The sequence below is a fragment of the Canis lupus genome, chromosome 13, assembly GCF_011100685.1.
Source record: "Canis lupus familiaris isolate Mischka breed German Shepherd chromosome 13, alternate assembly UU_Cfam_GSD_1.0, whole genome shotgun sequence".
NCBI lineage: Eukaryota > Metazoa > Chordata > Mammalia > Carnivora > Canidae > Canis > Canis lupus.
In genome coordinates, this window is record NC_049234.1 from 25,841,663 (window position 1) to 25,867,000 (window position 25,338).

Genomic DNA, 25,338 nt, shown 5'->3' on the forward strand with positions numbered 1-25,338 from the left:
ATCTTATTTATTTATTTGGGAGAGAGAGAGATAGTGACAGAAATCATGAGGAGGGTGAGGAGCAGAGGGAGAAGCAGAGTCCCTGCCACGCTGGGACCCTCACATGGGGCTCGATCCCCAGACACTGGGATCATGATCTGAGCCGAAGGCAAATAGATGCCCAACCGACTGAGCCACCCAGGCGCCCCTGTGTATAAATTACACACAGAATTTAAATATTTAAGCAAAATTTGGGGGCTATACTCAAACACAAGTGATGAGGGCATACTCAAAGAACACAGTCATCAGGCCACTGGTCTTATTTATAGACTGGCCAAGTTGTAGTCACCTTGGGCGGCCATAACAAAACACCACAGGTAGGGTGGTGTAAACAGCAGGAAATTCATTTTCTCACGGTTCCGAGATGGGAGAGTCCAAGATCGACGTGTAGCTGATTCAATTTCTGGTGAAGAATCTGTTCCTGTCATGCAGATGGGCCCCTTCTTGCTTCCTCACAGAGCGAGAGTGAGAGAGACAATACCCAGGCTCTGTGGTGTCTCTCTTGTAAGTATACTAGGCCTCTGGGCTCCAGGCTCCACCTTTATGACCTCTCTTATCCCTCATTTCCTCCACAAAGGTCTTGTCTCCAAATACAATCCCACTGGGGACTGGGACTTCAGTATAGCATTTCTGGGGAGACACAATTCAGTCCTTATCAGGTTCCATCTTCTGGATTTATTATACAGTCCGATGCCCTTGGCTCTCGTGAATTGCAGCAAAAACCTGGTGCCCGGTAGGGGGGATCCATGGACCCTGACTTCAGTTCCAGCTACAGCTGGTTTTTATCCTGGTATTTTTATCACTTTGTATTTCATTCTGTTTTATCCTCGGTACCTGGGTGCCTTAGGCAAGTTAACTACCCTCTCTGAGCCGTACTTTCCAAATACCAGATGCCTCTCTTCATTTCTTGCTGTCCACATGGGGATAATGCCTACCATGGGGGTTGTTAGAGAAAGGTAAGTGAGGTCACTAAGTAGGTGCTTAGTAGCTGCTGGCAGTTTTCCCTTCTGCCTTCCTCTTCCTCCCCTCTGCCCTCGACGGCTCCTTCGCCCCTGCCTCAGTGGCAGGGGAGCTGTGAGGGGCAGATACTTAGTTCTGACAGTCACTGTCTTTCTCAGCCCCGTTATTTATCGTCCAGCTGTGTCTTGTCTCCATCGCTGACGTCATCATCGGGTATTGAGCTATCACTTTGGTTTTTATTCATGGATTGTCTTGCTCCAAACCAGCTCATAAAGCAGGTCTATAGGGTCTAGCCAGCTTGTATACAGCAGGTGATCGTGACTGAGAATTTATTGGGTTGATCGTGTAGGGGAGAAGGGAGGGCTTTGGCCCTGGTGCCAGTGCTTCACCTTTCTTCATCTCAGAGGAGGCACCAGGCAGCATGAACAAGCTAGCTCTCTTCCCCCTCCTCCCTGCCCACTGCCCAGGGCACAGTCAGCACGAAACAAGGTCTTTATGGTCATAGATAAGAGCCCCAGTGGTACCGTCACAAGGGCATGGGCCTAGAAGTCACATAAACCAGTGGGAGTCCTTAGCCTGGCCCTTAACTGCTGGCAAGGACTTTGGTGGCAAAAATCCCAGTTTTTTTTTTTTTTTTTTTTTTTTCAAAATGAAACTAATATTGGTACCAGTCTCAGCAGGTAGCTGTGGAGAGGAAATGAGGGAATGCCTCTGTGCCTCTAGTTTTATAATAGCCCAGGTCTGGAGAACCGCTGCTCTCCAGATGAACTCTGACCTAGGCTTCCAAACCCCAGATGCCTCTCTCATTGCCTAGTTGTTGGACCGTGGCCGAGTTACGTCCTCTCACTGAGTGTCTGCTCTTTGTTACCTGTAAAGGGTAGTAATGCTTTTCTCACAGTTGTTACGAAATGTCCATAAAGTGATGCGAAGCTGGTTATAAAACACAACACAAAGGTTGGGAGTTATCATTAGCAAGTTTGATTGGGAAACTTTCATTACTACATGACTATTGTTTTAGGCTTGTTATTTTGAAGTCTGGAGCTGAGGCCCAGTGGGGATTGGTGCAAATTCAAACTCTTGACTCATTCCCAAATAGCAAATGAGTATGGCATCCTGCAGATACGTTAGAGTCGTTTCTCTGGTATTTTTTGTACATGTGCATGCACTTGGGTCCTTTTTGGCCCAGAGCCCCGCCCTTGTTAAGCCTCAGAAAATACCTCCATGTCCAGATGTCGCTGTGTCCCTTGTTCTCCTGGATCCTGCTCACAGTACCTTGCCCCTGTGCTGGCACAGCCATAGCTGCTTTCCTTTGCTCGTGCATTAGGTATTCTAGCAAGTTGTAGCGATGAACTTGGCAAGGGAAAATGGGTATTCTCCTGCACTGCTGGGGGGCCAGGGTGGTGATGAATCAGACCAACTTTGTTGAAGGAAGGTTTGGCAGGACTTCTAAAAGTTGATAGTGTGTGCGCTCCTGATGAGTCTGTCCTCGAGAAACCATAAAACAAGTTACAAAAGACACTCGCTGTACAACGTTGATGTAATAGCAAGACCTGGAAGATAGCCTCGCTGCTGGACAACCTCCCACTCAGCAGTCACTAGAAAGGGTGCATCAGATCAGGAGGTCCATGGCCTTGGTTTGTCCCATAACTGGTGATAATGACCTTGATCACTCGATGAAGGTCAACCTGGTGTTCTCATCAACTTAGTGTTCGCCAGGTCTCTCCACTGTAAAGTTACTGTTTTTCCCTTTATTATTAATCAGTATCTTGTCGGGAGGTATTTTGAAACTATGTAAATACTGGGTTTCTCATCTTACTTGTACCTGACTAATTTTAGCACCATCCTTGATTATTTGCTTGAAACTGTTTAACTCTTGGTGTTTGCACAACAGTGGTTGTCCATCTCATCATTATTTCTATATTTATCAGTTGGAATCCAAATGGAAGGAAGAGCTTTCTTTTCTTTTCCATTAAAAAAAATTAATTATTCGCATTGGTATAAACGCAGGCGTTTTTATTATATGTAGATCAATAACTACAATTATTATTATTTTTTTTTTTTTGCTCAGTTTTGTCTGGATTTGGCCACTGGGGTGTCCTTCATGTTGAGCTCTATGTCCTTTCAACATTTACTCATCATTTTTTGAGCATTGCCTTACCTCTTGGCACCACGGGATGTTCTCATCGTGTGCTATCTCTACTCCAGCCCTGGAGTCATCCACTGCTTCAATGGAGTTCTTGCCAGAAGCCCATACACTGAAATTAATAATGAGAAAATAGCAGACAGAACCAAATTGAGGCACCTTCTACAAAAGAACTGGTCAGTACTCTTCAAAAATGAAAGACAAAGCAAGACTGAGGAATGATTCCAGATTGCAGGAGACAAAGGGACATGGCAGGTGATTGCCATATGTGGCATATCCGATCCTGGATTGGATTCTGGATTGGATAGAATCTGAATAAAGTCTCTGGATTAAGCAATAGTATTGTGTTATTTTCCTGACACAACTTGGTGATTGTACTGTGGTTACACAAGACATCAATCCTGAGAAATTGCAAGGCTGTGCAAATTCACTGTACTTGTAAACTCTTTTTGGAAGTATGGAATTATTTTAAAGTGAAAAGTTAAAAAACCCAATTTAAATACAAAAAAAAGATAAATTCATATATACCAATATGAAAAGCTGTCCACAATTGGTCCGTTGAAGAATAGTCATCATACTCTTGGTATAGAGTTAGCCCGCTTCTGTAAAACAAGACAACAATATGGTACCTACAGATATTTATCAACACATGGGAGAAATTCTGAGAAGGATACATACTTCTTGTTAACAGACATTTCTGGGAAATGTAATTGGAAGGTGTGAGAAAGTAGGAGCTTTTACTTTTACTTTTTTTTTTTTTTAATAAAGAACATGTTTTGATATGAGTGGAAAGGTATTAAGCACATGAGTTGGGTGTGGATGTACTTCTTCTGCACATGTGTGTTCAGTTTTCATGACCTCCATCCAACTAAGTCTCCATGGCATGTTCCTGCGCACAGGTGGTGCCGCCCAAAAAAGTCTTACCCAGTAAACACTTACCCATTTTTTATATCTACTCTTGGCTTTCCAACGTCTGATCCTTAACAAAGCTATTGGTTGGAGATGCATAGGGGCGCCTGCAGTCCATGCCGGCTAACAGTAAAACCAGCTGACTCATCTTCCCTTTATCCAAGGAAGCTGGTAATTGTTCATCCTTGGAAACTTTAGGGAGAACGTGATTCCTGAGTGTGCATTTCTTCTGATCTTCCCAGAGGAGTATAAATTAGAAATTTGCCAAGTGACAGTCATCATATTTGCTCCTCTAAGGAGCAATGATTAGTTAAGTGATGCTTGATCTCTGTAAACCCAATTAATTAGCAAACCACGATCAGTTCCTCCCAGGGACTTTTAATGATCACTAGGCTTTTGTAGTTGATGTAAAATTTCATGTGCTTGGATTTATGTTTATGTATAGGTTAGTTTTCCCATTTTAGAGCCAATGCTCCTTGATTCAAGAAGGGAGAAGCAAGAACAAAACTAACATCTCTGGAAGCTCTGCTGTGTGCTACTGGCTATTAGAAGTTGATTAGTGTAATCACCCCACTACCAGGTAACATTCCAATTTATCAGGGAGGAAATTGATGCAAAAAGGGGTGCCCTGGAATCTCCAGTGTGTTCACTGGTTTAGCTCCTGCAAGAACTGTCCCATGCCCCTTGCCTGCCTCTTACTCCTCTTGGGTTCATTCTCCAGAATGGTTTTCTGTTTGTTTCCTTCTGCTCACTGGGCTGTCCCATGACTTCTTGCAGCTTTTAAATGTGAGCCTCACTTTTGTGCTCCAGGTTCTTTGCTTTGTTCTGACATAGCGTTTCCGTGGATGGTTCTCTCGGTAATTATTATAATGATGGTGATATTAGTAAATATAGAATATATAGGTGCCTTATCCAGCCCTCACTGTGCTGGGCAAAATGCTGAGCACTCTCTCACACTTTATGCTGTTGCTCCTTCTAGCTACCCAGTGAAGTTTAGGAGCTCACTGTGGGATGGGGGCGTGAAACCCACAGGTTTGTCTAGAAGCCAGAAGCTAAGTCCACTCTGTATGTTCTTTTCATTTCAATATGCACTTAGATAGTTAAGCTCTTGCACTAGGTTTTTGCAAGCAAGTGAACACTGCCAAATAATTTCTCCCACAGCCATTATAGCCACATATTCCCAGACATTATAAATATATGGTTGAACTAATATTCATACACATCACCACTTTATCAATGACATAAGCTAATAATGAAGTATCCCAATATTAAATTACACAGCTGAAAAGCATATAAAATATTAGAGGTCTGCTTACTTCATTAGTAGAAACTTTTTTTTTTTCAACCAAAAGCTATGGAAAAGAAGGGGAAAAGTTCAGTCTTTCAACAAAAAGAATAATCCTCTTCCAGCAAATATGGTAAAAAAAAGAGACAATTTTCAGAAATTCTGTGATCAGAAATGGTTTTAGTTACAATAAAACCATCACATAACAAAGTATCTCAGTCTTTTAAAACGTGTGTGTGTGTGTGTGTGTGTGTGTGTGTGTGTGTGTGTAAGTTCAGGGTAAGATACAGGTACCATTCTCCCAGAAATTCTTAATAGTCCCCTTTAATTGTTTTTTTAGGTCCTCCCTATCACATTGTACTCAAAGGGCAAATGTTAATTGAACTGTGAGACTTTTTTTGTCTGAAGACATTAAGACTTTAACCAGAGCTCTGGGATGTTTTCAAAATAGATGTGTGTATGTGTGTATACAGCTCTGTCTCGACTTAGGTTTGGCTTATATCCGCATAAAACTATCACGAAGTTGAGGGCGCTTGGGTGGTTCAGTTGGCTAAGTAGCTGCCTTCGGCTCAGGTCATGTTCTCAGGTTCTAGGATCGAGTCCCACATCGGGCTCCCTGCTCAGTGGAGAGTCTGCTTCTCCCTCTACCCATCCCCTCCCCGCTTGTGATCTCTCTCTCTCTCACGCTCAAATAAATAAAATCTTAAATAAAATGATGTTAAATTGAAATACCTTAAGTCAAAAATGTCTGCAATATACCTAACCTACCTCCTGAATACCGTAGCTTAGGTTAGCCTGCCTTAAACGTCCTCAGAACACTTCCAATATTAGCCTCTAGTTGGGCAAAATCATCTGATGGACAGCCTGTTTGATAATAAAGTGTTGGATATCTCATGTAATTTATTGACTGCTCTACTGAAAGTGACAAACAGAATGGTTGTCAGTGTATCAGTTGTCGACCGTTGACCTTTGTGATTGCTAGCTGACTGGGAGCTGTGGCTGCTGCCCAACGCCACAAGAGAGGCTCATGCCGTATGTCCCTAGCCTGGGAAAAGATCCAAGTGCAAAATTACAAGTACGCTTTCTAGTCTACGCATTTCACTTTCACACCATCCGTAAAGTTGAAAAATCGTTAAGTCAAACCATCGTTAAGTTGGGGACTGCCTCCGTGTGTGTGTGTGTGTATGTGTGTGTGTGTGTGTGTGTGTTTAAAACAATATAAGATGATGTTTTAAGAAATACATTTTAAAAAATCTAACACTTGGCAAATCTGACAAAAGCAATGGTTGTGCCCATTCTGATGAATTGTGTATGGATGTGAGCAGTGTAAGCATAAATATGCAGACAAATGTCTTCAGTGTTTGAAATGACCAAGGGGAAGCCACACTATAGCATCCTACTTTTTTTTTAAGAGCATTTATTTATTTATTTATTTATTTATTTATTTATTTATTTATTTATGAGAGACACAGAGGCATAGGCATAAGGAGAAGCAGGCTGAGCCTGATGTGGGACTTGATCCCAGGACCCCAGGATCACGACCTGAGCCAAAGGCAGACGTTCAACCACTGAGCCACCCAGGTGCCCCAGCATCCTACTTTTATGTGAACTAAAAATATGCAATATTTTAGTATAAAATATTTTATTATTAAATTAATGTTAGGATAAATATTAGTATAAAATGTTTTAGGTTACTGAAAATAAAAACAAGTGTTGCACTGCGTATTCTGGCACCCAGTTCCTTTTAAATTTCTTGTCAATAAGATTCTGGCACAGGAAGTAGAGTTGGGTAAGAACCATAGCTCAGTAAGGCATGATTTCAGGAAAGTCCACTGAAAAGGGGAAAGTGCTTTCAAGGCTGAATAGCAACAATCTCTCACTAAATGTTGAGAGAGATTGACAGGAACCCAGAAGTAGATGTTACACTTTGTTCAAGCTGGCGCCCTGTACAACTGCTTTTCTCGACTCTGGTGGAAGCTTCTTTGGATATTCTGCTCATCAAGGATCCACAGAGCAGAGACGTACCTTAAACTGTGTCCTGACTCAAATCCCACTTGAGGTAGCTGAGGGCAGCCTCCTTTTACTGAATGCAACAGCTGTTTCTATGACCTTGCATTGTTGCCTTGGCCTTGTCAGCTATGAGAGACCTTCCACCATGGCACTCACAATTGATGGGGGGTGGCAGTCACCAGCCCTTCCCCAAGACCTGTAGCACCGTGGGCAGCAACACAGCTTTTTCACCAGATTCAATTTTTACAGGATTGAACCTGTCATCAAGACCTGGGATTTGGGTGATGAGTCGTCATCAAAAGGCCAGGCCAGTCCTGTTTGCCCTCTGTTGGCACAAGAACGGCGTCATGTTGCTTCGATGGCTCAGCTCTCTGGGACCCCTGGGGCCCCTGGTTCTCCTTAATCATCCGTGAGTGAGCCTCTGGCATTTAGAGAGACACCATCTTGGCCATCCTTTAGGGAATACAAATTAATTAATTCTGAGGATAAAAGCTGACTTTGGAGAGGTCTTTTTTGCTTGTTATTTGACAAGCTATGTCATTAAGCCTCTACTTAATGTCCTCGGGATGAGGTATTGTGCTCGGGATGAGGGGTGCTGAGAAGTGTGGCATGATCCGTCCACCTTGAAGGATCCCACACCTACAGCAGGAACCAAAATTCAGTTCTGTAGAGGCTGCTGGTTTATCTGTTCCATTCCTGGCTACATCTGCAGCTTATAGCGTGGAGCCTTGTAAGCAAGAGAAGGTGGTCAGTCAGTGGTGAATGGAAGAGAGTCTTCTGATTTCAGCTCAGGCATCACCACCTCTATAATAAAAGCTAATCAAAGGGCACAGCTGTGTTTTCTTGTGACCTCTTTGACTCTCTTGTGAACTTCCTGTCCCTTGCTTATGGCCCATTCTTTCTTATGGGTGCAGGGGCCTCTTATGTGTAGAGACCCTCCTTAGACCAGAAGTGCCTTGAGAGCAGGTAATTCTTATTTGTTTTCTCCACATAAAAAACTAATGCTTTGTAGGCATTGGAGGTACTCAGTGTCTGGATAAGATTTGCTTCTGCTTAGCAAGAGAACCTTTTGGAGGGTTGTCTTATGGACTGAATTGTGTCCCCCTCCCCCAAAATTCATACGGTGAAGCCCTAACCCCCAAAGTGACAGCACTTGGAGATGGGCTCTTTGGGAGGTGTTTTGGTTTAGATGGGGTTGTGAGTGTGGGGCCCCATGATACGATTAGAGTCCTGTATAAGGAGAGAGATCAGAGTACTTAATCTCTCTCTCCCTCCTGCTAATCAGAGGACGTGGCAGGAAGGTAGCCACATGCAACCTAAAGAAAGAGGCCTCAACAGAGCTTAAGCCTGTCAACACCTTGATCTTGGACTTCTGTTTCCAGAACACACAGGAAGGATTGACAGTAGATCCGATGTGTCTTATAAGGACGGCCCCAAGGATCAGAACAAGATGGAGAAGTGAAGAGAACAGGGAGACAGCGGAGTGCAAGGAAATGGAGCCCTTACGGGTGGACTGAGTGGGTCTCAGACAGTGGCCGGGGTCTCATCGCTGGAGAGACCCACGTAGAGGTCACACTGGACAGAGAGGGAATGGGGTGGGAGGAATTGGAGCATCACACTGTGATGCGCCCCTGTGAGGTCCTTGTAGACCCTGGAAACCCGTGGTTAATCATTACACGCACAAGAACAATAGCCTCTCCTTTCTAGGGCATATTACAATTTCCAAAGCATGTTCATATGTATTATGTCACTTGATTGAGCCAACAACCTCGGGGTGGATGCCCAGTGCAAGCTTGATGAAGGAGAGGATGAGTACACGAGCCATTGCTCTGCTGTGGACCACAGAAAAGAACCTGTACGTTAAGTGGTTTCTTGACTCCATAATAAAGGCCAAGCCAGGCTTGAACCCAGATCCCTGCCCTACCCACCACTCTGCCCAACGTCCTCCAAGTTGGCAGCGGTAACACCTTCTCTTTAAATGGTCTTTGTCCGGTGGTGTTTGTTTTCCATCCTAGTGAATTCTTCAGCGTCCAGGTCCCCTCTCATCCTCACAACATGGTTATTCTCATTTTGCAGATGAGAAAACACACTCAGAGAGTCGAGTGACTTACAAGGTCCCCAGCTCCTGCAGGACAGAGCGTTAGGTTTGCAGGCGGTGGGCATCCGTCCTAAGCAGCTGTGAGCCTACTGCTTTGGCGCTGCTGGGCACGCAGTTCTTGGCCACGGGCAGAGTTGACAGGGACCCTGTTTCAGGATACATTCGCAACTCATCCAGGCTAACAGTGGTCCAACAGTCAACCCATTCTTTCTTGTACTCCCATCGGATTTCCAGCAACCTCTTGGCTGGTGTGGGAAGGTAGCAGGTTTGCAGACATCTCCTCAGCCCCATCTGCATCCCATAGTCACCCAGGAGCTTGCAAAGAATATGAGTATCCCAATTCCTGCGTTCCCCACTCCCCCATCTTCTCAACTAGATTTTAGGGGTGCCTGGGTAGCTCAGTTGGTTAAGCGTCTGCCTTTTGCTCAGGTCATGATCACAGGGCTCGGGGTCGAGCTGCACAGGGGCTCCCTGCTCAACGGGGAGTCTGCTTCTCCGTCTCCTCTGCCCTTCCCCCTTGCTCATGTGCTCTCTGTCTGTCTCTCACTCTTCTGTCTCAAATACATAGATAAAATCTTAAAAAAAATAAACTAGGCTTTAACTGGCTGGGGAGGGATCTAGGCTTCGGTGAAGTATCTTCAGGTGGTTTAGCATCACCCAACTAGTGTTGCTGTGGGGCTCCTTTGATGAGACAGGTTCACAGGTAATTGTGATGAGGCATGAAGGCTGGGGTCTGCTCTGTTCCCAGGGCCTGCCTAGCCCCGTGCTGGTGGCTGGCTGCTTTGCCGGAGTGATTCCATTCCTCCTTCCCTCGGACTCTCCTGATTTGAGGCCATGCTCTAGCAAGACACCTTGTGAAGTCACACAACTCTGGTCTTTACCAACTCTGTGCCTCTACCTCTCTCTCTCCTCTGTGAGATAATGATGCTGACTTCCTCATGAGGCCTTGTGCGCATTCACTCTGGGGACCACAACTGGTGAATAGCCAGGGCTCCATGGGACGAGTTGCTATCATTGTGGTAGCTGCGAGTTGTGTGTGTGTGTGTGTGTGTGTGTGTGTGTATCACGTTCTTGCTGTTTCCTTCGCGGCAGTTAGCCGCTTTGTCCTGTGTGTAAGCCTAGCACCACGTAGCTATATCTGTATCTATTATGGGATTAGAACCTGTATGTGGCTCCGACCTGATCTGTCTGAAATGATTATCGAGCACTTCTGGGTGCTGGGCAATGGACAAGAGAAAAGCAGTCTCTGCTCCTTGGGGAATTTTGTCTTTGAAGGGGACAGATGATGAACAAAGCTTATAAGAATGTGCAGGGGGTGCTATGGTGAGGCGGGCCAGGTTGCTGTGGAATGTGGAATGAATCAGATGGTCCGAATTCATGCCTGCTCGTTGCGGGGAGACTGCTCCTGCCAGAGCTAATGGCTTCTCCATTATTTCTTTATTTTACACATCTGATGTCCTCAGACTCACTGTGATTACTTATCTGTCCACCCTCAATATTAATCTACAATCATGGCCTTGGGCTTTTAGGAAAAGCATTTTGTTCATTTTTGTATTCCAGTATCCTACCTCCCTTCCTTCCTTCCTTCACTTGGTTCAATTCAGTTCAAGCAACACATCCTGAGAACCTGTGCAAAATCTGGGGTCGCACAGATTCAAAGACCTTTACCTTCTTGTGGGAAAGACGGACATACAGATGCACATGGTTTGGACTATCACAGCTGCTCTGAAGAATGGGAACTGGCGGGATGGTAGGCCCTTGAAAATGTGTGGGTTGGAAGTATATGTGTGTCACCACCTGGTGCACATAGTAGGTATACTTCGAATGCAAGGGGAGTAGCTGGACAGACTAGGTTTCTTTTCTCTGGGAACTGTCCTCAGCTCTGAGCAGAAGGTTAGCTAGTGTTTTGAATCCATGAGCACCTTGTAGGGTTCTGTGCTGGTGCAGAAGCAGCCCTTCCTCATTGGAGCTGCCAGAGAAGGTCCCTAGTCTGTGATAGCCTCAGCTTCTCATCTCTGCTAGAAGTTGACTAATTGTGAGCAGGGAAATGAGGACCTTGAAATGCCCCTGTCTGCACATCTGGCTTCCCTGTCACATCTAGTACTCATTTCTGATAATTGCTTTGGCTTCTGTGAAGCACCACTTCTGGCCATGGGCAGTGCTCATAATAAACTGAACCCAGGACATGGGGGTGGAGAGGTGCGGACCGGGTGGGTGGAAGGGATAGACTTTTTTTTTTTTTTTTTTTTTTTAGCCCATTTCAAAGTTATAAGGCTTTGAGAGTCATTAGCTGTGTCTGTGACCACGTTTGCTTTCTCTGCTTCCACTGGAAATGAAATTCTAGAAGGACTGAACCTGGCTAGGCAAAGGGAATGTGGACAGGGAAGCTGATGACAAATGCAACTTGGTTATTTCTAGAGTGCTTTGTGTTTTTCAGAGTATTTTCCTTGAACCCTTCTTCATCCGGACTCTCAGAGCACTTAGAGAGCTCTTAGCACGTCAGCATCTGGGTCTTAAGCTTCAGAAACTTTCTAAGCACCTAGTGGGAATAACACCTTACTAGCAGTGTAGCCTTGTCAAGGTTTTTTTTTTGTTTTAAATGGGTGAGACTGTTCCTTTCAAGTAAATCTAGATCCTGTAACAAACCTAGATCCTTAGGATTTTAGTAGCTCAGTGCAAAAGATGCCTATTTCTTATTCACAGAACAGCCCCCGGGGGATGTGCCTGGTCAGTGGGTGGCATCTCCTCTGCAGCGATTGGAAGACTCAAGTGTGTTCCATGCTCGTCGTCTGCCATCCTTTCAACGACCTTGAAGTCTACCCAGCTGGCAGAGGAGGGACAAGGAGGTACAGAGGGACACCTACTTCCTAAACACCTCGTCCTGGAAGTGGCATATAGTCACTTCCCTTGCATGCTTTTGATGAGAACTGGGCACATCGTCCCTCCTCGGAAGCGAACAGGTGTGAGATGTGGTCCCTGTCTGGGTGACTGCTCCCCAGGTGTACATGAGTTCTAGAAGGGGCACCATAAACTTGGTGAGCCCTTCTGCCATAAATACCTTGCTTTAGTGTTGCATAAGGGTAAGTTTGGGTTTATGAACACACTATAGAATTATATTTCCCCCTACTCTTTTCTAAGTATCTTCACCTTACAGGGTAATTGGATCTTTTCTGTATATTTGTCTTCAAAGGCTACATGTTTGATATTTGGGGATGGGATTAGGGAGAGGTCTGTCTCTTTCTGCGTCTGTCGCAGTGCTTTGCCCAAAAGTGTTGATGGATTGACAAGTTCATGATGGTTCCTACTGGACTGTGTGGCTACTTGCTTTTCCTTTTTAGAGGTTTCTACCGAGAACTCAACAGAATCTACAAGAAGGCTTGGGTTCAATGTGTGCAAAGGGGTTTTTCGGTAGAATGTGGTCAAGCATAGTGACAGTTTCCTGAGAAAGAAAAAGGGACTCCTGAAGTTTCTCCAGTAATAAGAGCTCACTGGCTGCTCACAGGGGCCCAGGAGCCAAGTGCTCACGTGTGCTGGCTCACTGAGTCCCCTCAACAAACCAAGGCAGGTGCCATACGATCCCCATTCTCTAAAAGAGGATTGTGAGGCTCAACAGCCACTCTGTGCTGTCACCTGGTGGAGTGGAGGCTGGAGATGTGGGGAGCATGCAGGGGAGCATAAGTCCTTTCTATTCTGCACTGCTCCTGGCCTCACCATGGGGTAGGTGAAAGGGTGCCTGGCATATCCTGTCATGGTGTCCCAGATACAGATAGGAGCAAGTCACAGTCCCTGGCCCCAAGGAACTCACAGTTTGGTGGGAATTAAGGTGGTGGTGATAGGATAAATTGTGAAAGCAAGTATAATTGATTCTCATTAGTTGCCGTAGTTATGTTGTATAAAGTAGAGGCAGACACTGAATTAGTGAATTCTGAATCATCACTCCAGGGGGAAGTAGAGGGTTAGGGTCTGGGGGCCTCTGGCCACAACATTTTCACTGACCAATCAATATATAACATTGTGGGGTTTTTTGTTTTTGTTTTTGTTTTTAGATTTTATTTATTTATTCATGAATGAGACGGGGAGGCGGGGTGCAGGGAGGGGCGCAGAGACACAGGCAGAGGGAGAAGCAGGCTCCATGCAGGGAGCCTGACGTGGGACTCGATCCCGGGTCTCCAGGATCATGCCCTGAACTGAAGGCAGTGTTAAACCGCTGAGCCACCTGGGCTGCCCCATTAACTGTTTTATGTGCGTTTCTGATCAAAGGCACTGTCTTTGATACATATTGTTGATTTGTGAGCATTGAACTAACTCACGGCCAAAAGCAGTGTAAGTCATAGTCTGAATGAAGCTTATCTCATACACATCTTTCCTCCAGGAGGCACATCATTGTCTCTGCTCAGGAACACAGTAGTAAGGCTCTGGGCTTAGAGGCCCTTTTCAACAGCGAAACCACCCAGAAAAGAAGTGAAAATGAGGAAAACGTGGCACCACATCGACCTCAGAAAAGAGACTTCTTTATAATACGAGAGCTGAGACAGGAGTAGAGTGTCACCTTGTCCAACCTCAGCGGAGAACATGCAAGTCGGACAGCTCAATTTTTTTTTTTTTTTTTTTTGCCGCCCTGGGAATATCTGAAAATGACTGGGAAAGAGCCATGTACTTAGGGTTACAGAGAAATTTTAGCAAGTAGGCAAATTCACAATTCAGAATCCTGATAGTAGTGAGGATTGACTCTGTATGGCAGTCAAGTGTGAGCCACAGAAACGTGGGGAGCTGCCATTCTGGGGCAGGGTTCTTGCACAGGGTTCCAGAGCTGGTGAGGTCTTACACCAGGGTCTCCAGATTGCTTGTGCAAAGGACCAGAGAGCAAATATTTAAGGCCATGGGGCCTGTGTGGTCTCTGTGGCAGCCGCGCTGTGCCATTATAACACAAAAACAGCCATGGACAATATATAGCAACTGGTCATGACTGTGCTTCAATAAAGCCTCATTTTTGCACACTGAAATCTTCAGATTTTTTTTTCCCCAGCCACTAAAAAATCTCCAAAGCATTCTTACTTCATGGGCCCAACAAACGCAGGTGATGGGGAGATTTGGCCCAAAGGCTGTGGTTTGCCATTCCCTACCTTAGATACTACTAGGTAGGAATGCTTATTAATAATGAAAAAAAAAAAAAAAAACTAAGTAAGTCAGGAAAGGACAAAGGGTAAAGTTTAAAAGTTCACCTAATTCCCAAGACCCAGAGGTTTCCAAAGACAGCACATATATATATACCCCTCATGGGCATGCTTGGCCACACACATCCATCCGTGTGGTCCTGTAATTAATTTACCCCAGGAGAATATGTGGTGGACATCTCTCTATGTTATTAAGGACAGCTCTCGGTCATAAGCATAATGGCTCACTGTCACTTTTCATAGCTGGGTCATGATTTATGTTAACTTGCCCTTTGCTGGTATCTTTTAGATCACGTTCAATTTTGTTTGTTTGTTTGCTGTCACAAAGGATACAGAATGAATTCTCCTACCTAACTCACCACATCACTGGTGTAAGGGAGATGAAGAGGAGTCCTACCATGCCCTGCCCTCAGGACACTTATAATTCAACAAGCCACACAGGTGTCACGAAGCTGCTGTCCTGGCCCAGACCATGGTAGCTTCCAGAATCAGAGCTCTAGTGCTATGGGGCCTTGCATCCAAAGGGTCCAGCTTCCTGGTCCAGGTGAGACCACCAGGCTCCTGCCTATCTTAGGTTGGCAGCTCCCTTCTGCTTGGGTTCTAGAGCCTCAGAGAACATCAGAAAGGGGACCCCAGAGATCTTCTGGTCATCACCCTACTGCCTCTAGGTGGAAAAACAGAGACTCAGACAGGTCGAAGGAATTTTGGAGAGTCTGAAACAAACTTGGCAAATCTCAAATCCAGATGTCCCTGTCCTGAGTTAAGGCCTCTTGACCCTATTATATCAAGCTCTCAGAGTGCTGTTTCCAAACTTCGTGTGTGGATTTCTCCCAGGCCATGCCAAAGAGACCTTTCAGTGTTCTGGGGCTGTGGTGATGGTGGTGGGTAGGAGAGGTGGTGGGAGGGTTCACGAGACACCTGAATTCCAGCCATCTCGTTCATAATATAGTAAGAATGTGTCAGCCGCCTTCTCCTTCACTTTTTAGCATGAGTGGCTAAAACCTGGACCCCGACTCCCTCGTTTATGTTGGCAGCCAGCCTTGGCCTGTCACCCGGCAGACAGGAGCTGGGGCACGAGTGTTCTCATTTCTCCATGTGTCAGGGATGATGCCACACCTGACCAAGCCGCGGGTTAACTGTCGTATGAGATTAACATAACGATAAAAAATAGGTAGATTTTTTTTTCAGTTACTTTTCAGAATCCCATTGTGCTTATGCACAAAGATGTTGGCCGTCGTATTTGTAAGAGCGAAAAACCAGAAATGGCTTTAATGTCGCAGAGCGTGGGAGTGGCTGGAGGAACTGTAGCACGTGCAGAGAATTCATGAGCCCGCTGCTTGAGCATCCCAGTGATGTGGAGAAAGGGCTACCTTCTGGGAAACAGGGGCAGGATGGAGATTGTTTCCAGGGCAGGGGGCTATGATAAGGAAAGATATAAGTGCCATAAACATTCAGATAAAACGGCCCACGGATCCGCAGTCACATCACGATCAGCTGCTCTATGCCAGGCACCTGGCTGGGGGTGGGCAGAGGCTCTCCCGTGGAAAGGAGCAGCTGTCCATCTGTGCTTCTGTCTCCACCATTAGGCTCCCCGAAGCCCCCAGGAACCCCCGCAGCCTGGCTCTCGGCCGACCCTCTTCGGGACACCGTGTCATGTTGCGTTCACTGATCCGTATGATGGCATGTCCGGCACCACCAGTGACGGCAGGTTCGCTGCTCCGTGTGATGACGCCTTCCCCGCTCCACGGAGTGCTAGCCTGCGTGTTCGTCGTGCTGAGAGGTCACAGAGGGAAAGGGAGCCTTGGAGCAATGCCCCGGGGGATAGAGGCCAGAATGTTCCAGGTGGAAAAAATCTGTGCTCCAGGTGGTGACAGCAGTGAAATCTGGCCACACCAGGGAGTGTCTGCTGCGGGGAGCCTCGGCCAGGCCACCGTCGGGCCTCCCTCCAGCCTGCTGGGCAGTAGCCCCCCTTCCCACGTCCACGCTCCGTGGGCCGCGGTGAGTGTGTTAGCCAGGACGTTACACATGAGAAAGCTTGACGTCGGCTGGGCGACGAGTTGGTGTTGCTGCCTGCAGTTCAGCCCCCCACCCCCACCCCTCCGCCCCCTGAACATTCTCTGGCTGTGACGGCACAGGGGGAAGGGCCGGCGGGCCCTGGAGACGCTCTCCTAGTTGCCTGACATTCCGAGTATGATTCATAATGATTGTAGCAGATGAGGCATGAGGGCCGAGGCTCAGACTGCAGCTGATGGAGGTCTTCTCCCAAGGAAGCGTGCCCAGCCTCCCCGGGGGCCTCCGCCGTCTGGCTGGCCTGGGCCGCCCGGTGCCCAGCAGCGTGGTCAGTGATGAGCGGCCCGTTATGGGGGGGCCACTGTGCGTAGGGGATGATGCTGCAGCCGCGAGAGAGCCCTGAGAATGGGGATCCCAGCAAGCTGGGGTGCGTTTTACGTTCATTACTTTTTAAATATCTGGAAAATAATGAAGAACTATGAAAAAGGCTGTAATTGCACCAATTTTAAAAATTAACAAACGGGGGAGTGAAAAGTGGCCAACCCCACTGTCAAACACCTCCCACCTCTTCCTGAGATAATCCCTATTATCAGTTCGGTCATTTATGCAAACCCAGTGGTGGGCTGTTCAGACTCTTATGAAGGAAAGAAAGCCCCGGATTGTAGGTTTGCCGACATCTGAGGGGTGAGATCCCACCATGGCGATTAAAGATTTAAAATCCATTTTGCACAATTCTTGAATATTTACCAGTTGGCTTCTGTTAAACCCCTGCACTGTCACAAGCAATCACTTTCTTTTTGGCGGCACGAGGGGCGGAAATTGGAAACCCATTACGCATAGTGGTCTGCTTGTCATTTTCATTTCCTGTGTCGCATACCTCTTCCTCAACCAGCGCATGCAGATTCACTTAGCTCATTTCCCTTGCATGGTGGGGTTTCTTCCCTGAAGGTGCACTTTGTTGCTCTTGGAAGGTTCTTGCAGAATCGTCCCACCGGGGGAAGGGAGGGTGACAGCGGATCTTCGCGTTCAGGGAGGCTGGCTCCTGCTGCCCACATCTTAGACCAACTTCGTTGGAGTTCATTGTAGCTCCTGGCCTCTCCTGAACGTGTCATTCTGAGTCTGGAGGCTAAGCACCTCTGATGGTGACACTTGCATTCACTTTCACTCATCTTTAGGTTCCATTGGATAATCTCATTTTTCTTCTGGGGAGTCTTTCCTGATATTCCTCTCTTTCCCCACACCTGCTCTCTGAGGCTGGGCAGTGGGCCTCTTCCCGGTTTCTTAGAACCCAGGGCTCCCATCTATGATGATGGTCCCCACACTTTATTATTTATTTTACAGGTTTCCTGTAGAGAAGCAGAGAAGCTCTGCCAGCCAGAATAGTACACTCCCCACCCCCCAATGCCTACACCCAAATCTCTGGGGCTGTGCCTATGAAATCGTTACTTTACCTGACAGAGGGGCCTTTGCAGATGGCATTAAGGTGACTAAGCAGTGGGCCCATGCGGAGATTATTCTGGATGATGCAGACAACTTTCTTTGATTGGGATCAGAGAGATCGGCTCCTCCCTTCCCCCAAGAGGAATCAGCCTCCAGTGTGAGAAGGGTTTAGTGTGCTGCTGGTTCCCACATGTAGGGACCCAGGCATGAGGACCGGAGGCAGAAAGGTGGCCCCTGCTGACTGCCAGCAAGGAAAAGGACCCTCAATCCTCAACCACAGGAGACCAAATTCATCCGAGGGCGTGGATGAGTGAACTTGGAAGATGGTCCCTCCCCACAGCCTCCCAGTTAAGAGCCAACACCTTGAATCCAGCCCACAGAAGCTGGGATGGAGGCCCCGGCTGTGGCACGTCTGACCTGGAGACTGAGACTGTGCATGTGTGCTATTTGGAGCCACCGTGTTGGGGCATCTGGGTGGCTCAGTGGCTGAGCGTCTGCCCTCCGCTCAGGGCGTGATCCCGGGGTCCTGGGATCGAGCCCCACATCGGGTTCCCCACGGGAAGGCTGCTTCTCCCTCTGCCTATGTCTCTGCCTCTCTCTGTGTGTCTCTCATGAATAAATAAATAAAATCTTAAAAAAAGAAATGAAGCCACCGTGTCTGTAGTGATTTGTTTGTACAGTTGTAGAAAGCTCATGCAGACACAGTGCTTGGGGAGCACAGGTTCCAGACCCTTCTGTTCTAACTTCCAGAATGTGGGCTTCTCCCCAGGAAACCCTCAAGTCTCAGATGTGTGTCTTTCTCCAGCTCAGCTCCCCTGGACTCTGCCCCTTCACCTCTCCTGTGGCCGCCTCCACAAGTCGCCACTTGGTGGATTTTCCACCACAATGTGTGGTTTGGCTCCCGATGTCAGACCCCATGATGCTGTTTCTAAACCTCCTAGGGGGTCTCCCCAACTCCAGGCGTGCCGCTGCCCACCCGTCCTCCCGTCCTCCACAGTGCTGTCCAATGTCCTTTCTGGAGCTCGGCTTTGTCTGTGTCACCCACTTCCCGGTGACAGGCCTCTCTGGGGGTCCTGTTCCCACCGAGTCAGAGGCAGACTCCTCAGCCAGGAACGCCCATGTGTCTCCAGGCTGTGCACCTGCCTCCTGCTCTTGCCCCTTGCGTGCCCCAAGTGTCCCAGTGCTGCAGGGAGGGCCGGGCTCATGTGCAGCCTCCATGGAATCCCCGGAGGCCCCGCCGCTGAGCACTGTATTGCACAGGGCCTGCCCCCCACCAGACCGTAAGTGCGGTAGTCTCACCTTTCCCCCTGCTCCTCATGCGGGGCCGTGGACACGACACCCAGCACCCATGCTTGCCATCTAGTCATGGGACGTCCAGAAGGAAGGAGGAGGGTGACAGGGCATGAGGGCCTGCCCACCATATTAGGCATGGTGCCTGCGGTGCTCATTAAAATACCTCTTCAGTGAGTATTCAGTGGACTCGTTTTTGCACTATTTTAAAATCAATGTCTCTAAGATTGTAAAGCATCTCGAAAGTATTTTTACCACATTTTTTCCAAATATAAAACAGCATTTATATTTGCAGGAGCTACACAGAATGAGTTTGAAGGTGGCCCAAACTGGTGAATAATATTTTACTATGTATAACGTAGTATCGCTGTCGCTAATTTTATAATAGCTAACACATACGGGCTTTGTTTTGATCATCACAGATCAGATTATTTAATAATCGCAACAAGGCTTGGAGTTGGGAGTATGAGTATTCTCATATTTTATGGGTGAAGGGAAAGGCACAGACAAAGCAAGTGACTTGCCCAAGGTCACAAGCTAGTTAGTAGCAGAGCCCGATTTCCCACTCCCGCAGTTGGGTGCTGGAGCCCACAGCATCGTGTCCCCTAAGCTGTGCCCCCTCTTTCTAGAGCTGCCATTGTGCTCCACTCATCAGAGGGACATTTCACACGTGCAGCAGGACTTTACCATGTTCAAGGCTTTCCTCCTCATTCTCACACTGAATAATCACAGGGACATGGGGCTGGTGGCCGTGGTAAGAGCGACGTCCCAGGTGAAATGACCAGGGGTGGAGTCGTTATCGCAGGGAACCCCACTGCATGCCCTTGGGTGCAGATTCCCCAGGACTCCTCATCCTCAGTCTGGTATCCCTTCCCTCACAAGGACGACCCCTCTAAATGCTGCCATCCCCACACCAGGTGGGCAGTTGTTCTAGGCCACTGGAGGTCCTTGCACAGGCCCAGATGGGAAATGATATTTTCTTTAGAATTTCATTTTCAGTCTGTTAGGTTTTCCACTTCTAAGTTCTTCTTTGCAAGGAGAAGGAGGCTCAGTTTGTTCTTTCTTCGAATTTTTTCCCCCAAGCTGGAGAAACATGGAGTAGGAAGGAAAAAAAAAAAAAAAACGAAAAACAAAACTTCCTTATCCCATCTTAGGGAAGCTTGCCAGAGAGTGTGTCCTGTCAGCTGCTGGCAGGACGCCCATCCTCATCCTCAAAAGCCACGTCCGCAGAGAACATTCTGTAGAGGCAGAGCCAGAGCCAGCACGCAGCCCGGAGGCCTCCCTAGCAGCCCCGGGCATGGACTGCAGGCAGCCGACCCCTCCTTGGAACGTGCCTTCCAAACAGCATCTCCTTGGCTCCAGAATGCCCCTCTGCTGGGAAGCAGCATATTTCCTATTCCCACTTCGAGCACCCTCCCCTCCACCCCCCGCATTAAGTTCCTTTCCCTTCAGTAAAGATGGTCATCACGTTTTTCACACTGGGTGTTGACATTTTGTTCAGTCCCCAAAGGCCTTGACACAGGCACGTGAATCACGCTTCGGAGAAGGTGAGAGATCAAGCTCTAGACTAGGCCAGAATGACGTTCAAATACAGGGCTGGCCCTCGGGCTGGCTGTGGGGCCATGGGCCAGTTGCCTAACCTCTCTGAGGCTCCTTCAGTTCCTTGTCTGCAAAAATGGGGTGGGGGGCATGCGTAGCTCTAGCAAGGCTGTGGAGACCGAAGGCTGGCATGTTCCTTGCCTGGTGCACACCGTAGGTCCCAGGGTAGCCGCCTTCTTCATGGCACCCCGTGTTAGGTGGGAAGCTGGCACGAGGAGGTGGGCGGAAAAATGGGAGTTGATGTGACGAAGCCATTTCCCGGCACAAAGGCATCCGAGAGAGGACTTCATGATCTTAATGGCTTTGCTCTAAGGTGCTGGGGCGACAGGGCAAGTTCAAGAACTTTGCTCCCGTCGTTACAGGGGCGCTCAGAGGGTGGGCTGGAGCATCTGGTGGCAAGCAGCACCTCCAGGCAGGATTAATGCTGCTGCGGGTCCGCAGCCGGTGGGCGAGAACATGGGCCCTGGAGTCGCAGTGTCTGCTGACACATCTGGACTCCGCAGCGTGCTAGCCCTGGGACTTGGACACTTCAACGTCTCTGGGCCTTATTTTTCTCACCTGAAAATGATAAGCGATAAAAATACCCCCTGCCTCCGATTATGGGGAGGCGGAGATGCGGTGCTGTCTGTGTGCAGAGCCTGGAGACAGTGCTAGCTGTGTGGGGTGTGAAGCACTGTCAGCTGCTCTAACTACGGATCCACCCCCCACTCTTGCTCGGGCTCACGTGCATGTGATGAGTACATGGGGGGTATATGCGTGCGTGCACGCGTGTTGCACATAATCCTATGTCTCCCCACTGGAGCCTGAGTGCCCTGTAGCCTGGGGCGCACGTGGGCTCCGAAGGGCATGGGGTGATTTGACAGCCACACTCCTTCATCTGTCTTGGGGAGAAGGGTTCGAAGTATGATCCAAGGAGTAACCGTATCAGAGTCTCCTGGGGGCGTTTATGACAAATCTCAGCTCCAGGGCTCCCCGCCCAGAACCACTGAACCTGATGTTGGATACCCATTCCGATCCCTGTTTGGCCTTTTCTTTCTGGTCTCAACCCAGCAGGGACAGCAGAGCTGCAGGCCCTGTGCAGGGGTTGGTTTATTGTTGCATGTCCTCATCCCCAGTAAAATGAAGACGTTTGGGGGTGGGGAGCGGGGGAGGACAATTATTTTTTTAGTATATGTGCTGCCGAAAAGAGCATGAGGACAACTAATATGGAACCTTTGCTTGACCTTTATCCCAGGGTTTAGGGAGCTTGGAAGATTGCGTTCCTTTCTGTGCGACTGCGTAATTCTCTCTTTCCCCCAAATAGGGCTGCCAGTTGATTCCAGCTCTTTTAACTCCTTGCTGGTTTTTTTTTTGTTTTTTGTTTTTGTTTTTTTAATATTTATTCATGAGAAACTCAAAAAGAGAGAGAAAAGCAGAGACACAGGCAGAGGGAGAAGCAGGCTCCATCCAAGGAGCCCGATGTGGGACTCGATCCCAGGACTCCAGGATCACGCCCTGGGCCGAAGGCAGTGCTAAACCCCTGAGCCACCCAGGGATCCCCCTAACTCCCTGCTGTTTGCCCTCATTCCGTATTGGGTAAAGAAGAGAGTTTGGTCACCAGACCTGTGTTAGTTCTCGGCCTGTGAGTCTGTTCTTGGGCAAGGTAGGTGTTCTGTGCGCTCACCAGGGCCATCCATATCTAAGATCCACTGAAGTATCCCTGCCAGGGCTCAGTTGTGGCATCAGGGTCGCTCTCTTGGTGTTGCAAATGGTCCCTGCCTCGCTTCTGTGTCTGTGCCCTAGTGGCAGTGGTGTGGGGCTTAGCACAATCCCAAGTGACCTGAGTTCAAATCCTAACTGGGGCACTTCACTCAGTAACTGTATAAGTGATGTAATTATATGTCTCCTCCTTTTAATGATGTGGTGAATTGACTGCATGAATGGCCCCAGCTCTTCACCCATCCCCTATATCTCTGATGCCAGGCTCGATTTTGTGACTTGCCTTACCCGACGCAAGCAGATACAGATATACTGCAGAGAAAGCTCTGAAGGAGAGTTTCCGTTTACACTGTTGGACCTCCGTCCCCACCAAGGAAGAACATTTCTGGTCCATCTTTCTGATTCCAGGGGGAGGAGGAGAGACACAGAAAACATAACCGAGGTGCTCTGGTGCAACTCTTAGACGACTGGCGAACTCCCAGATCCCTGAGTGAGCCCCACCAAGATCATCAGAGCCACCTGCCTGGCCACCCAGATGCACAGATACTTCGTGTCTATGCCACTGAACTTCTGTTGTTACACAGCATATTTTTGGTGGTAGATACAGTGAGAATATCAATAATAACTGTTAGGTGACTTGCAACCTGCTAGGGCAGGGGTTGCCATAGTATTGCTTACATTCCTTGGCACATCTGATCCTTGTTGAGTGTACAATCTGATAGGGAGAAACCATTAGGAAAGCCCCCTGTGAACCTCCAGCTTACTGCTAGCTCTTCCCAGAATCTGTGTGATGGACTGGGATCAATACTATTCCCCCATTTGTTTGGTTTCCTGTAGGAGCAGAGGTGCTTTTTGCTGGATATGCATAGAGAGATCGAGACAGTGAATCAGAGAGAGAGAGAATATGAGTGTGTTGGGGGTGGAGTAGCTAAGGTCCTAGTTTTATGTAAGAAGATGAGGAATCAGTGAGTCTCTGTTGATCCAGCGAGTCTTTTGGGTCCCAAGCCCCAAAGCCAGCCTATTGTATTCCTCAGAAGGAAAATGATTTAACACAGATTATCCTTTTAAGAACTTACCATGGGTGAGAAGCGTCTTGCAGTCCCACTGTTTGGGGCGCTTGCTCCGCACTTGGCACTTCTTGGCCATTCTCACTTGATTCTCACTGCAAGGCTCTGCAAGGAAAAATTGCCCTCCCCACCTTGAAGATGAAGAAACTGCTCAAAGAGTTACCAGAACCCCACAGCCAAGAAGGTAGCAGCACGAATGGCAATATCCAGGGCCATCTGACAGCAAAGACCACCTTTCAACCCCATCACAGTCCGCAGGGATCTCAACAGGCCCCTGGCCCAAGCCCTTCACCCAGTCCATGAGGAAATCTGCCCCCCCGGGGTCCTCCAAGAGCAGAGACCTGGCTCACACATTGTGAGCAGGTTATCCGACACCCCCTCTAGGGCCTGTGGTGTGTCTGGATGAGACCTTATGGGCCAGTGGCCTCACTGGAATGTCTTGGTGGGTTTCCACTGAAGGCGTTAGCTGTTTGCAGGTATCCACCTCAGGTATCCACCTCAGCTCCCCGAAATATGTACAAAGACCTGCAGGTTGCAGGTATCCACCTCAGCTCCCTGAAATATGTACAAAGACCTGCAGGTTGCCAGAGCCGCTGGGCGTGTGGGGTTTTCACCCCACCAGGAGGCCACAGAGGGAAGCCCCCACTCCCGGCCTACGGTGCCCATCCCCTGCCCACCGCTCGGGCAGTGAGAGCAGGACCAGGGCCAGGCTGGCCTGGCAGGAGGAGGAGGGGGCGCAGCGGGCAGAAGCACGGCTTGGCCCGCCGCCCCGGGCACCTGCTACCCTCCTGTGTTTGCTCAGCGAGTCAGGAGAGGAAGCAGGATGCTTTCCGTTGGGCCCTGGGCGTTCCGGACCTCGGGGGCCAGCTGCTGGGGCTGGCAGCTTCTCCGAGGACCTGTCTCTTGGCCTCTCTGTACCTCCCGCTCTCAGCTACCTGACAGGCAGGTAATAATCCCAGCACCCCCTAACGTGACCCTGGGAGGAGGCAGGAGGCCCTGCTGGTGTGCGCAGAACAAACACTGGCAAGGGGCCCAGGAGCGCTGCATCAGGCACCTTCAGCCCCCGGAGGGAGCCGGGCCCCCGCTGGCAGCATCCCAGCACCTGCAAACGTCCTGCCTCGCACCATCCCGGCCCCTTTGCCGCGTCAAAAAGTATTTGCTGGAGTTCTGGCAAGGAAAGCACCTCCGGTGGCACACTGGCTGCCTTGGATTAGGCATTCGCGATGATTTAAATTCATCTGGGGTTTCAGGACAGCTCCCTTCCTGTCAGGACCATGTGAGAAACTGGTTCTGAGGCCAGTTCTTACGCAGCGTCGCCGTACGCAGCACGTGGAGAGCTTTCTGGTTCGCGGAGACCCGCGTGTCCAGTCTCCCACGCCCCGGGAAGGAAGCATTGCCAGCCGCGTTTTACAGGTGAGGTGTCAGAGGCCCGGAGACCGTGTACCTCGCCCTGCCCTTACAGGTAGAAAAGGGCCGGAAGCCAGGTCTTCCCCCTGCAAGATCCAGACTTCTTTCGTATTCACTCTTTGGTATTTGGGGTACATTTAAAGAACCCGTGGGTTTTCTCTCCAGGAGGTTTGCACTCCAATAAGATCAGAGTAGAAAGAAAGGAAAGA

The 25,338-nt window shown here is 48.5% G+C and overlaps 2 long non-coding RNA genes across 40 annotated transcripts in view; one reads left to right on the plus strand and one right to left on the minus strand.

Annotated features, from left to right (window-relative positions):
- Positions 1-25,338, plus strand: part of LOC102151812 — a 237,951-nt gene that overhangs the window by 162,169 nt on the left and 50,444 nt on the right. For 25 of the 39 annotated variants that reach the window (XR_005368668.1, XR_005368671.1, XR_005368670.1 and 22 more), the window contains 2 exons: positions 12,148-12,290; positions 16,205-18,655. The exons of 4 other annotated variants lie outside the window; for them this stretch is intronic. This is a non-coding gene — a long non-coding RNA (uncharacterized LOC102151812). Of the gene's footprint in view, positions 1-3,067; positions 3,482-12,147; positions 12,405-13,816; positions 14,023-14,946; positions 15,163-16,204; positions 18,656-25,338 lie in introns of those variants that run through there. 10 more of the 39 variants (XR_005368667.1, XR_005368691.1, XR_005368683.1 and 7 more) reach the window with 7 other exon arrangements.
- On the minus strand, positions 112-3,828 carry LOC119874434. Its single transcript, XR_005368694.1, has 3 exons — positions 3,671-3,828; positions 3,158-3,254; positions 112-2,479 (listed from the first exon to the last, which is right to left on the minus strand). It is a non-coding gene; the product is annotated as an uncharacterized LOC119874434 (long non-coding RNA).